The following is a 16,850-nucleotide window of genomic DNA, read 5'->3' as shown; positions in this document are numbered from 1 at the left end:
CGGGAATCGAGAAGGAGCAGATACATTGGAGACGGCTATTCACCCCTTGCAGACACGTGACTTAAGTCACGTGACGGCTCCATGCTGGACGGCAAAAAGATGGGAGACGGACGGCAAATTACATTATGTCATAAAGATTATGATGAACTGAACACCATTACTATAACATCTTTGTAGTTCAATGTATTGCTGTTTGGGGTCTGATAGTCAAAGAAGATGCCAGTGGTGTTGTTAGATGAAATGGGTCATCATCGCAAATGTAAAGTTATTAAAACTGGTGGTAACAGCAAGGGGAGATAACGCTACGCTAGGGCTACTGTAATTAACATTATGGTAAATGAACACCCATAAGTATTTCTGGACTAAAATATTGCAAAGCGATTTGGTTACTTTATTTGTCTTGCTTTTATCAGTTGTAACATAGTCAAAACGTTAAGAATGTCATATCAGAACATGAAATAATAACTAGCTGCCACACTTAGAAGCTAGCTATTCTAGCTAACGTTTATCGTAGCTCATAGTTACAAATTGTTTGTTATGTATATTGTAATATTTGTGCTGAGGTTGCCAGTGTTATTCCGTGTGGTAAATGTGTTATTAGAACGCAAGTGTTTGTTTATGGGTCAGCGTATTAACGCGAAAAGCGCATCATTTAATTATTGTTATAGGTTCGCGGTTACTGTATATATTGCTAGTTTGTTAGTATAATGTTTTGTATCGTGCCTTTCCCTCTGAAGGCTCTTGTGCAGCGTGACTGTAACTCCTATGGAAAGAATGTGGTGCACTAGGCTGCACACTGTAGGAGAAGATTTTCTGCTAGCCTATATCAGGTTGCTGCTAGGCTCATATGTGTGTCACTGTTAGCCTTAAGCATTAATCTGTTTATATTGATGTGAATAGTAAGTATTTTTGTATTTGTCTCTTTTCCAGAACCACACACTCACATATACACAAACTCACAATAATATTCATCACCAACTCTATTCATTCCTGCAATAAATACAACCATTGAGTGTACATCATCGCCGGCATTTTAATCCAATGCACCACAGCGGCTACTAATTATTACTGATCAGTGACTGCCACTCTCCTTAACAATTTTACTTTCAATTCCTTTTACATTCTCCAAGGTATTAACATTAAAAATGTTCATAACTTCATGTAGGACGTTTCTGTACATAAATGTACATAAATGTAAGCACTGTGGCAGTAGTAATGCAATATTTAGAAAATGTAGGCTCCTCTTGTACTCTTGATACTCAAGTACTTTTAAAAACAAGTACTTCAGTACTTTTACTTAAGTAGACATCTGACTGTTGTACTTTTACTTGTACTTGAGTAACATTTAGCAAAGGGTATCTGTACTTTTACTCAAGTAATGAAGCTGTTTACTCTGTCCGCCTCTGGATTTCAAACGAACGAGGGAACATGTCGCAATACAACAGCGCTGTTTTCCCTTGATGAAAGTGAAACCACGAGTTTTCCCACATCTCAACTTTGGCCAAAGTTTTCAGAAATAATCGTTTTCAATGATAAAACCTCATTAAATAATATGCATTTTCCATAAGGGGTCTTAAAAGCCAAGTATCCTTCCCACACAGCAAAAGGACTCGCCGCGGAGGTATGACGGCTTCCGGAACGGACCCGCGAAACAGACCCGTATCGGAGTCCAGATGCTCTCAGGAACGGATCCGCCGTGGCTCCGCACTGCATCCACTCCGCATCCGCGATTAAAACCTTACCTCCGCGGCGGGTCCGTTTGGGATCCGCAAATTGATACATACATCCGCCGCGGACCTGCAACGGACTCAAAGGCTTCATCTGGCCCGATCCGCTTTTGGACCCGCTTTATCTCATTTTCAAAATTCCTTCTGTTCTTGCTGTAGGATAAAACTAGGCAACTATAGGATAAAAGTAAAACTATCACTAGGCCTAGCCTAGGCTACTACAGCAATATAGGCCTACGATTAATCTGCATTGCCTCGTATTTTTAACTTAACAATACTGTCAATAAACCTAACAGAAAAGGTTTAAGTCAAGACATCAATTTACTGTACAAACGTAATCACTTGTCAATGGAAATATAAAATGGACATTTATGGAAAGTTACAGGTTATAAGCTATTCTGTTTTTGTTAAGTAGCCTACATTGCCTAGGCTACTTTACATTCATTTTGTGGTCAAAACCTAATTTAGTGCTTTATAGGCCTAGGTCAGTGCAGACATGAAATATTTTATCTAATAGGCTACAACTTCAATGAAATACTGCGCTATGCACAGCTAAAATATCAGAACATGAATAACTGGTGAATGACAAGAAGTTCAATAAAAAGATTGTTTAATGCTTATTTCTCCTATTACTCCATTTGTGTGGATGGAGGCGAACACATCTCCTCGTTGCGATCCACGCCATTGAAACACTGATTGGCGCGTTTGGTGACCTCAGTGTCCGTGGCAGACCGTGTCACCATGTTTTTCCTCACAGCACCTGTAATCAAACAGACAGATTTGTTTATGTTTATGGTATGTAGCATCTAAAGCCAAGTATGCCTACACAATACTATATATGAGATAGGTATTAAGGAGATTAAATTTAAAAAGAAACATGACTTACAAAGCTCCTCTGTTCACTGCACGTTGAGGGCTGGTGTGGGGGTGGAGGGAGTTGAGGAGGGACTGCCGTTCCTGGCCCATAGTGAGGTTGGCGGTGTGCGAGAGGGGGAAACAATCGTTAACCATGACTGATAATACACATGGGGCCTTTCTATTCACTAATAAGAGTGTTGCGGTCCTGCCCCATGGTGAGGTGCTAAGGGAGATAAATGGTTGTGATCTGTTAACCATGGTAGGCTGAGAGCTACAGGGCCAAACAATGGCAAACAAAAACAAATCTCTGGTCATGATGGACATGAATTTGTATGTTTCAATATTTTGGTATGCACTATCTATATCAACTCCATGAATGGATTGACATTGAAATCAATGTGTTTCAATACAATCTGATAATAATGAATGAACTTTTCAGGCAATATGAATGCAGATGTTTTAACTGACAAAATATTTGGCTGAGATTTTGAAAGTAATGGAAGTATGCAGAAAATGAGATGGTAATGCAGATGCAATCTGTTGATCTGAAATGGAGTGACTACTGCTGTGTTAATATAGATGGGGCCACTGTATTCAATATTATTTCAGAGATCAGTCTTTACCTTAACAGTTTTCTCCAGGTTGAGGGGTAGTGACTCGGCTGCCTGGCACCGGCGGCACATGGTGGAGCTGGAGGAATAGATACAAAGAGAGGGAATGTCTTTAGCACTAAGAATGTTAACCATATCTCTAATATTAATATTATGATTTAGTTATTTCAATGTTAAGAGATTATTACTTACTTTGCCAGTGCAATTGGCTTGGGCTTGAGGCTTCAACTGATATACCAGGCGAGTTGGAAGGTACCTCAGAGATGCAAAGTCACCATTTTCTGGCTCTTCACTGTCATCAGAGTCCCCGAAACGATGGCTGTTACATAACGATATCATTATGGTTATTGCAATCCCAAAATTTCCAAATATGCATATAGTACAACTACAAGCATCTCTGGTCTATTTTGGAATGCTACGGGAATGTGTTCACATTACTTTTTAACAACCCAGAAAGTATCTTACTTGATCAAGCAAACCCAACAGAGGCAATCGTAACGTTAGATGCTAGAATCCAGCCGATAAAAGTTGACGCTGCAGAACAAACAAAATAGAAGATGGGGACCAAGTTCCATAACGTTTCAGTTAAGTTACGTTAGCATAATAAATCACAAACAGATGCCAATAGCTGTCTGAACCGACTTAAACAGTGATTAAAATGCCGAGGCTTTCATTACAAAGATGGCAGATAGACACTAAAGTTACGTATGAGACCAAACTTGGCAAAATGCAAACGTTAATGCACAGCTAGCTAGAGGCTAGGGCTAAACCATTATCAGTGAGTCAACATGCTAAAGTTGTAGGTAGCTATCATAGCAGACGAAAAGCTTCACTGACTTCATTGACTTCTGAAATACCAGTGCCAGTATCACCTTAATCAAGGTTTGCATCGCAAACGTGATTTCAATATATGTATAGCACTAATAGACATTAGCAATAACTTATGCAATTGCGCCTAGCAGCTATATGCCGCTAGCATAGTAGCACTATATGGACAACAGCGACACATTAAAACAGACAAGACCAGACTAATGTTAAATAACAATGTGTGTTTTTTAAATCACACTACCATAACATATTCTGCCGAAATTGCTATCCCATTTTAAATCAGATAGGCTACAGACTCATATGAGCATCACAGCTAACAATAATGTTAACGTCTCTGGTTGCACTAACGTTAACGTTAGTCCTAATATCAAACAACGTCATTACAATCAATAAACATGATGATTATAAAACCACAAAGGCCAATGTTTAGCTATTGTGAATGTGCTAATATAATAATAAATATCACTTACCTCGAGAGGGTTCAAGCGCAACCGTGTCCCAGCAAAGAAAATATCCACTAGTATGACTCTTCTTGACTCTTGGTGTACAGTCATGTTCAACCGTTACAGTAAAGGCGTCCCTTCGGATCCCGACATGGGTCCACTCAGGATCCGCTGTTTGACAGTAGAATTCACGGGGCAGCTGGAGGCGGAGCTGATCCTCTGTCGCGGCACCAAAGCGAATCGCGACAGTCACGCGGGTTTGGCGACTTGGAAGGATCCATACTAGGAGTCTACTGCTGTGTGGGTTCTAGCCACAGCGTTTTTGTTTTAAATGTAACTTTGTCTTAGTAACAGAATGTCCCGCCTAGGGTAGGCAACTGAATGACTAGACAGTAACAGAATGTCCCGCCTAGGGTAGACAACTGAATGACTAGACGGCTGATTTACCAAAATACAAAAATAGATTTTCTTTACAACCACTACTATTTTCAAGGTTCTGAGCGGTGATTTTCTCACAAGAATTAGACAGTAACAGGCACCCCACACAGACATTCAAACATTCTAAAGAAAATAAGAAAAGGGCATTTCCCACCCTAGTGGCAGGCAAGGGAAACAAAAACAAAAAAGGGGGCAGCTCTCTACTATAGCCACTGCTGAGGGACGGATACGGGTATCAGGCCAACCACGACGAAGTGGAGGCATAAGGCGTAGTACCCAGACTGAACACAAGGGGAGGGTCTATGGGACTGCAAAGCAATTCACACACACTAGAAGAAACTATTCCATAAGCGTTTAAATGGGAAAAATTACTTCTCTACTCACAATAGTGATACACCCCAAAATGCGCACACAACGAACCCAGTAACAGAAAGGTGAACCCGGAAATGTTGAGTACACCAAAGTTTTATAATAGAAATATATAGTATGGGTCCCCAGCATGCAGAAACTGCCGGATGCTAATTTGCATATGTTGGGCAATTTGTGTAATTAAGCTAATTAGCCTAAATTAGCTTAATCGCCTATATTGATCATATTATAGGAGCTGCTTGGCCAAAATGGTCAATGTTAGTATGTTTTTAGGGGTTACTGGAGATGCTGAGTCCATATCTGACTCAGCAATCAAAATCACTATTTAAACATGGTTTGGTCACGTTCTTACTCTCATTAAGTAGTATATATATTATTATTATTACTACTATATATTATTATTATTACTACTATATACTATATATTTCTATCATAAAACTTTGGTGTAATCAACATTTCCGGGTCCACAATGGGGCTCTATGGGCGGTCCACCGGACTAGTGCAATACACCCCAAAATGGGCAAGCTGATATATTATGCACACACACACTCTGAATAGGCTAATGCAGGGGGAGAGGGATAGTTGAAGAGGTCAGATCTGGATATCACGGACAGGTGAGACAGCCCGCAACACAAAGAGCAGGACAACTATACAGTAGAGCTACACAAAGAAAAACCCAAACAAAACATACAATTTTCCACAAAACAAAATAACAACCTTTGGGTGCACTGTTACAAAGTGGCCAGGGGAAAACAGTGATTGACTGCTTTATGCTGACGTTCGAGGGTGCGGAGAAACGGCACACCTCCTGAAATAGACCAGCACAGAATTACATCAATATATATGTAAGAAGTCCAATATAGTTATACTCAAAACCTATACACTGGAAGCATTTCTAAAAACCAACGTGCCACTAGTAAGATATGCATTCAATACAAAACGAGTAAGTAAACAAGTGACATACAACATTCAGAAGAGCTACTTAAACATAATCATACACGCAGTAAAACCATTCAATGAATATAGTGAGCATCTGGGGTGACTTGGCAAAGGGTAGGCAACCAACAATACATTCTAAACGAATGCCTACCAGTTTCAGGAACTTAGAATCTCCACAGTAAGACAGCCAGGCTGTAGGCTAGAGAGATGAGGTGCGCTACCGGCACAACCGCACACATTCACAAGTCGCAAAAACACCCGGTTAAGCTGCAACAAAATACAATGTGGAATAAAGCAATGCGTCACTGAATCAGTTACCACGACAGAGATAAAGCAACACTGCAATACTGGTTGTGATTACCAGGATTAACATCCCGCCAGTGTGAATGTCTGTTTATACTGATAAAATAAGTAACACATACCAAAGACGCGTTGACTGAAACGACACAAATGGTACAGCAGATGAGTTCGGAGGGACAGCAACGAGAAAGCAGACACCAAACGCCGACACCAAACAATTCTCCCAGCAAGACAGCACAGGTGAGCTTTTGCGGGGTCATTAAATTTAAAAAGACGAATGCCCTACGTCAGGTGAAGGCGGAACATAGGCAGGGATCTTGAGACATGTAGTACACTTGATCTACCCGTTACACAAACATAGGCTAAGCCAAAGTCCTTTTAGGCAAGTCCCTCCACTCGGCGGCCATATACAAACGTTTTATGGGCACTCATCGGGCACAGTCGTTGGGTCAAACTCGCTGGCGTCGCCAAGGCTTCCACGACACCAATCTTGCTCCAGCGGCGAGATCACAACACATGATTGGCACGATGTCTTCACAACACACCATATGATTGGCTCAATGTATTCACATCACACCACATGATTGGCTCAATGTATTCACATGTCGACGTTTTGCCGAGGAAGGGGTGGGATATGTGTAGACAACGGTTACAAACTAACCCCATGCATTTCTATGGAGGATTGTTTGAGTGTTGTGTCTCCTCTTTAGAAAGTCTCTGGCTAAGCCTAATCTAATCGTGCTCAGATGACATGATAGACCAGGCGCTGTTGCTCACCTGTCCATCATCGTAAAGTCCGAAATGATTGGTCCGCCCGATCTAGGGCGAGCATAGTTGCTCAACAATGGAGCAATGCCAGACCGAACTTCTCAACCTCAAATGCTGTGGGCGGGACTAGGTTCGGAATGGCACCCAGGCTAACATTTAGTTAGGCCTACTGCTAGATTTTGACATGAGCTTGTGATATTGCTTTAAAGTAAGTGTTTCAGTGCCTAACCCTACTTTTTTTAGAGATGTTAATCCAATACCGTGTTTAATTTCACTCTGTCTGTCGTTGTAAATAGCCTACTTCTTGTGCCTTGTTCCCCCTGTACATAATGAAAATGTTTGTGGAGGTGAAGGACTAGCAGGATAAAACTATCTCCAAAGAGCTATATCCACTAACAAGGTAATGTTTCACGATTCTCGTGATGTTTTCAGGCCGCTATTCTTAAAGTCGCATGGCTGGTTCTCTCGTTAGCGACTCATATGCTATATGCTTAAACTCACTATATGCTTAAACTCACTATATACTCACTATATACTCACTATATGCTTAAACTCACTATATGCTGAAAGGATAATTCCGGTGTGATTTTGACCTAAAGTGTCTTGAAACATGATGTCGCTCGACTTATCGTGACTAAATTCAAGATGGCGTCGAACGGTAAAATTCCTTAACCCTCTAACCGCCCATGTCGCAATATTGCGACAAGCGTCATTACTGAATAAAACAGACGATAGACGCGAGTACAGTGTAAAATCTCATTTGTACTCTTGACCACTAGTTGGCAGACACCCAGAGCTTCGATTCAAGCTCAACCTTTTTTTCAAAGTTTTCAGGAAGCTCGCAAAAAACACGCGAGAAACACACGAAGAAGACGTGCTCTTCCTCCATAACGCGGAAGCGATGCGGGCCATAGTTTTGCACAAATTGAAGCAGAAATACACCAAATGTTGAAAAAAAAATTCACGGGTGATGAAGTCTTGGATCTGTTATTCACCTATTCTGATTCTGAAGGAGAATATCTGCCTTTTGGAGAATAATGATCGATCGTCTATTGACTGATAGTCACGGAGCCGCCTGTGAATGGAGGTGCATCTTTTTCGACAGTGTCCACTAAGCATACCATGCTTATTTCGACCCTCTGCCCAACATAGCTGGAGGTGCCAGTGACAATAGTGATGATAGTGTAGTGCACGTGGTATAGACAGCAGGGGTTGTAAAAATAGGGCTCTGAAGAACTTCAAAGTCACCCGCGATATGGAACTGATTTGACCAGGCTACTTTATTGTATAGTAGCATAGGGTTTGTGATTATAGTAATAGTTTACTATTGTTGATTTACATGTGACTGTTTTCCTGTTCATTTGTTATGTCAGTGAAATGACAAAAAAAGAAAATAAAACTGTTCAAATATGTTCAACGTCTAGTATTTACTGAAATGTGCATAATTCACGGTGGTTGCCATCCAGTGACGTCTTAATATGCAAATCAGATGAGTAAATGTACCCCCTTCATAAACTTCTGGTCATACTCAATGATTTTCACATTTACAGTAGGACTTTATCTGACCACTTGCAACCCATGGCCTTTTGAAATTTTGATGTAAAAATCCAATTTATATTTTTTAAACCCTGGCAGCTAAAGGGTTAAGGTACTGTCTGTATAAATCATCTTGAAAATAATCTACCAGAGCTACCATCTGCCTGGGCTATTGGCTCAACCGTCAGCATGCTCGCCTCCCGATCCAAGGTGCTGCTGTTTGCGGGTTCGAGTCCAGACGTCTGCAGGGCTGAATCGCGCAGGTTCAACACAGCGCAGGTTACACATGGTAGACTTAAAACCAGCTATGACTAAGCGACTATGTGATGACTATGGGACGTCAAACTTGTTTTGACAAAAAAATGTTTTATTCGCGATTTAACGGAAAAGTACTACAGCTAGTAAAAGCAGATCCTTTGATTTCTGGAGATCGCCGTTGCCATGGAAATGTTTATTACACTTTTCCCGGGCCTGTTGTCTCGTTACTCACTGGGAATCAAGATGGATACCAGGGCTGTCAGGACCGATGTGTGGCCGCCTGACAAAACACAGTTTTCTCATCTTCTTGTCTCAGATTAAAATGGAACCTTGTTAAACCATCGTTACGCTGCAAATGTTTAAAATGTAAGTTTGATAAGGCTCATGGGATTTTAGTTGTATTAAGTATGAGTCACGTCGTAGCTGGTTAGCCTAAGGCATGGTCTAAATGTCACTTTTCTCACCTAAAACTATTTTTGTATCAACAACTTTTTATTCGAAAAAATAGTTTTCAAGATGCTTCAATACACACAATTTTTCTTTTCTCGCTGAAATTGTTTTTTTATGTTATATTAACATATCTAAAAAGGGCGTGTTTACACGTATGATTGACAGCTAGCTGGCTGGCTGCAGACACGACACTTTGTCCATTATGTTTTACCATCTAGGCTGCAGACACGACCACGTCATCGCTCCCTTATTTTAACGACACCTGATTTCGACACATAATCTAACCTAAATAAGTGTTGCTGTCATTATCATTAGGCTATATCTTATCACAGTCTGACTAAATACATATTGATAGTCATACATTGTGTAGTTGTTTGTAAGATACATCGTTGTTAGTTGTGACAGATTCTTTGTGAAAAAAGATATGTGCTGTTCTTTCGTAGATGCTAAGTATATTAGCTCATAGCATGCTAAATCATGCTAGCATTAGCCAGTTGATAGGTAAAAAAAAGGGGCTCTGCTATATTGATTGTTTCAAATGGTTTAACGTAACCAGTGATTGCCGCCATCATCGTTGCAACTTCATTTGAATACACTTAAGTCACTGGGAGAAGGCGATGTTAAGTTTCATTAACGTTAACTCTTGCTTAGTTTTGCACGAATGGCAACAAACGTCACCTAGCCTGCTAGGTCAACAACCATGACCATTTATGAATTAGCCCGACAAATAACGTTACTTGTGTTTTAGTGAACACATATTGGACCATAGCTTAACGTGAGGAGGGATTCAAAGTTACAAATGGGCAATTTGCTTAGTATGCTCAGAACAGCGGTATCTGAAAATGCATTAAGGTATCGTTGTTACCTGCGATTGCACTGCTGGAGAAGCATTTTGCATTGGTATGATTTGATCAGGTCTTGCCAGTGATGTGTAAATCCTCCCGTAGACGTACCCCATTTCAAAATAATCTGTCTAAATTGAAAACTGTGACAACTCATTGATAGGCTCTCTCAATATGTCTGTAATCGTATGCCTCTACCACAGGCTTGCTAGTCTTTCACCAGAGAGGGTGCTCCATTATAAATAAAAAATGTAATGCTGCAGCCTTCATGTCAGCTGTAAAAATATGAGAACATGGACCTACTACATCAGGATACTCTGTAAACATTTTACACATAATCAGGAAGCTACTTTGCTGTTCAGTGTGTGATGTGTTTAAAGTGGTACTACGTTTAAAGAAACATTTTTATTCTTTGTTTCAAGTGCATAAGAAAATACCACATTATGATGATGATGGTTATGGTTACCCTTAACAAATACAAAACAATATAATACTTAAAACAGGGATCAATCAATAGCCTAATGAAATAAACAATGAAAATGAAGGGGGAGCAATACTAAATAATAATGCGCATTCAATCAATAATATAATAATAATAACACGGTAAGACTACATTAAGGAGAATATCAATAATAAACTAAATTAATCAAATTAATCAACAGCCTATAATGAAAATAAAACAGTACTACTGCATACAAACCATAATGTATAAGAAGTGTTTAAAAGACCAAAAACTATCACAAGAACGAATTATAAGTCAGGGCAACTCATTCCACCAACATGGAACCACTGAGGAAAAGAGTCTTGAATTTGACCTAGCGTTTAAGACTGGTCGACACAACAGACGCTCATCAGAAGACCGCAGTAGGTGGTTGGGGATGTATATCTTAATCATTGAATTAAAATAACAAGGAGCAGATCCAGTCAGTGTCCTATAGGCCAAAGTGAGAGATTAAAATTTAATTCTGGCTACTGTAGGGAGCCAATGGAGAGTAACTAGGAGAGGAGTTATAATGTGTACATCTTTGTGTAGACTACTGTTAAATACTAAGCAATGGCCTCTGACTTTTAAATACCAAGGCAGTTAAATGACCGTGGTATAGTCTGTGATACACAGAACTACACAGTAAACCCATTTAAAAAGCATCATCATTTCGGTATACCCATTTAAAATAGGCAAGGATACGTATTTAATAACATTTGGGGTTGCTCACAGTATACCCACCACTACAACTAACTAACTAGACTACACCACTGGTTAAATGGCGCATTGCAATTTACAATTTGTGTGAGTTCAGGGGCATACAGAAAGTTGAAGTTTGGGTGACATCAATAAAGAAAATAGAAACAAAGGGATGTGTACAGCCTCAAGTATGAATAATGTCACATTAAAGGAGAATTCCGGTGTGATATTGACCTAAAGTGTGTTGAAACATGATACCGAGTGTGAACGTATGTCTCATAGCCCATCTCGGCTTGTCCCCTGCATTCCAAAATCTGGCGCTAGTTAGCCGATGCTACCAACAGCTTTTTCAATGGTGGTGCTTCGGCATCGGGCTAGCCATGCAAATAAATCACTGTTTTACACCATTTACAAGGCTCAATGTATCTCCACACTTCATTGGTAGACTACCGTAGGCCCTGACATTTAAAACGAGACATTGAGAACTTTGAAAAAGCACTGGTAGTTTACTTACAAGACGATTTATACAGACAGTATCTCCACGAAGTTTAGCGTTTGCAGCCATCTTGAATTTAGTCACGATAAGTCGAGCAACGAGTAAGAATGAACAGGTATGATAAGGGATCAGATTCCAAAAATAATTCAGTGGAAATGCATGGATTCCAGTTTCTTCCAGTAGCAGCAACTGGAATCCATGCATTTCCACTGAATTATTTGGATGGGCTATGAGACATACGTTCACACTCGGTATCATGTTTCAACAGGCTTTAGGTCAATATCACACCGGAATTCTCCTTTAACAGAAGGTTCAGAGCAGTGGCAGACCTTTCTTGGTGCCACGCAAGTTATTGAAAGTCATGTGTTTTCAGAACGTAGTGGTGCTGTGCCATGTCCCATGTATAAGGGGCTTCAGGTTGATCCAGTGACGGTGGGTGATGATGTCAGGGAGATGGATGTCAGGGGACTTGGAGAAAGGGGGAGGACATGCCACGTTATCAGTATGACTGATCATGGACGTTAGATGACAAACTAATGTCTTTCTCAAATGTTCACCGATATCCCTGGGAAGTGACTGGTTCTAGGCGTAGTGTTTAATGCAGGCGTTTCATTTATTGATCATTCACTTATGCGGTCTACAACTACCGACCTACCGATCTATTTTTTACAGTCTATGCTACCGACCTACCATCACAGAAGTAGCTCTAACGTGTCTTTGTCGTTAACGTTAGAAAAAATGCAACGCTGGCAAACTGGCTAGTAGTTATATTAACACGACAGGTTGATGAGGTCCATGCTTCACATTACGTTCACCACATTATGTTCAACTTGCGTTGCTTTATCACATCATACCGTTGCTTTATCACATCATATACTGTACTAGTCTGTCTGACTGTCTAGTGTTATTAATCCCCATGTACAGTCAATGGTTACTCCATGTTGAGATGGCATACATTAAGATTGAGATATTTGAAAACAGCAAAAACTAATAAAATCCGAGTAAATCAAACAAACCGAAGATTGTTATTTGTACTGTTTAGCTAACTCACGGCCGCAAAATTCATCCAGCCAGCTAGCCTTCGGCGCCGAGTCGACCTGCGTTGTGGAAAGGAGAAGGGGGCGGGTTTCACTTGACAAGGGGCGTGTTTAACTCGCTGAGTGGGCGTGCCTGACCGCGGCTCCTCTTCACTGCGCATGCTTCAACTTCTGCTGCGCAGCCGCACAAATGGGCTCCAAATTTTCCAAGATGGCGTCGCCTCGGCGGCTTCAATTCCATAGAACACTGCTGAATGCAGCCACACTGTCCAGTTCTATATATACAGTCTATGGTATGCACAGAAGCTCTATGTAGGCTTTCTAATGGGTGCATGTCGACTGGTGTGCTTGTGTATCTGTGTATGTTTGGGTGTCTGTGCATGCTTAGCCGCACATTATGTCTCGTTCTTTGTATGATGCCCCCCCCCCCCCCCACCCCCTATACTATTTATTGCCTATATGGCACCACTGTGCTTCTTAGACCTCCCTTTTACCCCCTGCAACTTGTGGCACAAGCATTTCACTGTATTGCAAAGTATATGTGACAATTAGACTTTGAACTTGAACATTGTACACGGTATGCGCTGCGCTCGCCGCTAGGTTGCTCTTGGTTGAGGTGACGTCCCAAAGATTTGTGTTGTCTAGGTTGCTCTCGGAGGAGGGGCGGGACTGTTGAACACCCACATATAGGCACACACACATAAACACACACACGTGGATGTCTCCATGAGTCATTGATGATCAAGTAGAGCAGCTGGAGGTGAGAACAGATAAGCAGATAAGAACCCAGACAGACGAGCTTGGGCGTAGTTACTCAACCTGTAAATTAGCCATGAGAAGGACTCTGCCACTGGAACATTTCATTACCATATAGCCAACCTAGTTAAAAAAACTGAGACAAAAAAATGGTTTCTTCTACAGAAACAAAGCCAACCTCCCTATGGAATGTAGGAAACAAGTTGTTGAAGCAGTTTTTATGTCAGTTCTAGACTATGGTGATGTGATTTATAGAAATGCTACTGCTTGCTCACTTAAAGCCCTGGACTCAGTCTACCACTCTGCCCTGAGGTTCATCATTGTGTCCTCTATGGTAAAGTGGGTTGGTCATCTTTGACATAAACATGCTTGTTTGGAATTCTGGTCCCTATCAGACCAGATCAAATGACTGTTTGATGCTCAAGGTTCCTCGTATCCACACTGAGTTAAGAAAGTTGGCCTTTTGTTATGGTGCCCCTACTTCCTGGAATAATCTCCAATTTAACATAAAAAATAAATCTCTACTTTCCTATAATCAATAATTCAGATCTGTTCACTAGTTCACATTCGTAATTTGCGAACAGATATAATAGCATAATAGAAAAGCATGTTTGGCGAAGTCTCTGGCCAGGGTCCTGAAGTGATTTGCGGGATCGTGCAGGAGTCAACTAGATAGATAGATAGATAGATAGATACTTTATTGATCCCCAAGGGGAAATTCAACTGCGCAGGCAGGAGTCGTGCAGGATTCCGCCATACACCCCTTTATTCTTGAACTATGGAAGACGGGAGGCGGAAGGGGAGGTGGTGGGTTGCAAGCGGAGTGAAGCCGATGCTGCAACTTCGGCAGAAAGAGGCAGACTGCAAATAAATAACCTGTCTGATTGAAGAAGGAGGCGTGGCAAATTCAGTCAGGCTCCTCCCAAACTTCCGTTTGTAAACACCATTAATCACAAACCTTCCTATGTCAAATTGTACCTGTTTTATGTAAATGTTATTTTATTAATGTTATAATTATTTTATTATTAAGAATTTCTGTCTTTTTAAAATGTTATGTAGGTTATCTTATTATTTGTTTTATTTTCCACAATTATTATACTATATATCTTTTGTTATTCCATTGTTACTGTGTAATCTCGGCTTCACTGAAAATGAGGACTACCCTCAATGAACCACCGAGAATAAATAAAGATTGAATGAATGAATGAATATCCAATGAACATCCTCCTGGTAAACTCTGGGCAGATGGCACACTTTATCGTTCATGGTCCGCTGGCATTTTCTCATCGGTTCTCTGGCGGGTTGCACACAAATTGCCCGATATTTTGCCACTATTGGCCTAAAATCTTTTTCATTTGTTCAGTTATACTTCATATATGATTTTATTAACTTTTCTGAATATTCATGACAAGTTAAATTTAAAGAGATGGTTGTCCAACGGCGGACCACAAGTGGCACGCCACCGGCGGCACCAGCGGTCCGCTATCTGCCAATCAGATTCTGCTATCTGGCTAGATGGGAGCCTATTGTTATGTTTCAAAATAGAATGACTGTTGAAAAAGACAGCTGTGAATTTATAGCCTGGCGGGCCATCCTATATCATTGAAATGTATAGTCTGGAATCGAACCATTTACCTCGCTAAATCCAAGGGGCGGGCAGAGAATTGTCTTTCAAACTGCCTAGGCATGCAATAGGCCAGCCTTCGACCATATCCATTATCCGATTCGGCAAAGCGGCAAACACATCCTTCTTGAAGGAATTACTTAAGTGCATTGTGTTGCTCAACTTTCAAAGAAAAGCACAAGTCCAACTCCTCCAAAGTTGGCCTTAGCGCCGATTCAAACAACTGCTCTTAGTTAGCCATAGCCACCTTCCTTGTTGTTCACCGTCACAGGACTGTCGTTATCCTGTTAAGCCCGCCTTAAGACTCTCTAACAAAATAGAGCGCTGTGATTGGATGAAGTCCACGGCGTCAGCCAATAGAAATCCCTATGGTTTGATACTAGACGTACAGGCTGAGCAAATTAATTTCCCGCTGCTAGGGTGCGTCAAGATTTCTAAGCTAGTGAATTTGGAAAGTCCATCGTTATGTGAGTGGATATATCACCTAACAGATTTGGTGACTTTATTGCAGAGATGGGGACTCAAGTCTGAGACTTGGACTCGAGTCGCACTTAAGTCGCACAAACAGTGACTTCAGACTTGACTTGCGACTCCACCTCAAAGACTTCAGACTTGGACTCGAGCTTCGAGATTCGTGAGTCGTGAACAACCTGTATTTCATGTAATTATTGCTTTTTTAAATGTAAATGTATTCATGTATTTCTGTCTAATTTTATTGGCACATATACGTTGGGGAAACGTTCGCGAGAAAAGTAACTTTAATTTAATCATATTATTTTACATACACTGCGCCCATCTCCCTCCCTCATCTCGGTGGAATACTTTACGAACTCTTCCCTCAACACATGAAAAAAACATATATCAGAATACACAGCAGACCTTACCGAACTCAAAGGTGTAAAGCATTCCCCTGTACAGTTAACCATTCCAGAGTAATCCAGTTTTGAATTTGCAGCACATTTCTACATGCATGTCTCCAACTTTGGGCTTTAAATGTCATAGTCACAATGTGTTTCAATTGTTCAGTACATTATTTAATAACAGGCCAAATGCAAAACAAATGTTACAAATATTGCCTAGATATCTGTAAATATTAAAATCAGAGAATATACAGCTGACTAAGCGTTTGTCAATGCTTGCCAATGATCACAAAATGCTAAGCATGCATGTAGACTATTTGGGTTTCTTAAAGCTGAGCTGTGCTTAAATTGTTCAATACATGATTTCATAACAGGCCAAATAGAAAATAAATGTTAAATATAGCCTAGATAACTGTAAATATTAAAATCAGATGATTCTGATCATGTATTATGTCATGTTTCATGTTTTTGTTGTGTTTCATAGTGATGCAGATCTATACTGCTGTGAATAGTAAATAGAACGTTGA

General features: G+C 40.6%; 1 long non-coding RNA gene across 2 annotated transcripts; it reads right to left on the bottom strand.

Moving 5' to 3' along the window:
- Positions 1 to 3,264: 3,264 nt before the first annotated feature.
- Positions 3,265 to 4,342, bottom strand: LOC125292561. Of its 2 annotated transcripts, XR_007193220.1 has the most exons (4): positions 4,266 to 4,342; positions 3,662 to 3,730; positions 3,389 to 3,515; positions 3,265 to 3,275 (listed from the first exon to the last, which is right to left on the bottom strand). It is a non-coding gene; the product is annotated as an uncharacterized LOC125292561 (long non-coding RNA). The 2 variants fall into 2 exon arrangements; XR_007193221.1 differs by lacking the exon at positions 4,266 to 4,342 and having other exon boundaries at positions 3,662 to 3,772.
- Between the last annotated feature and the right edge of the window lie 12,508 nt (positions 4,343 to 16,850).

This window comes from Alosa alosa, chromosome 3 (assembly GCF_017589495.1).
Source record: "Alosa alosa isolate M-15738 ecotype Scorff River chromosome 3, AALO_Geno_1.1, whole genome shotgun sequence".
NCBI lineage: Eukaryota > Metazoa > Chordata > Actinopteri > Clupeiformes > Clupeidae > Alosa > Alosa alosa.
The sequence above is the reverse complement of the archived record's forward strand: the minus strand, read 5'-3'. Positions and strand labels throughout refer to the sequence as shown.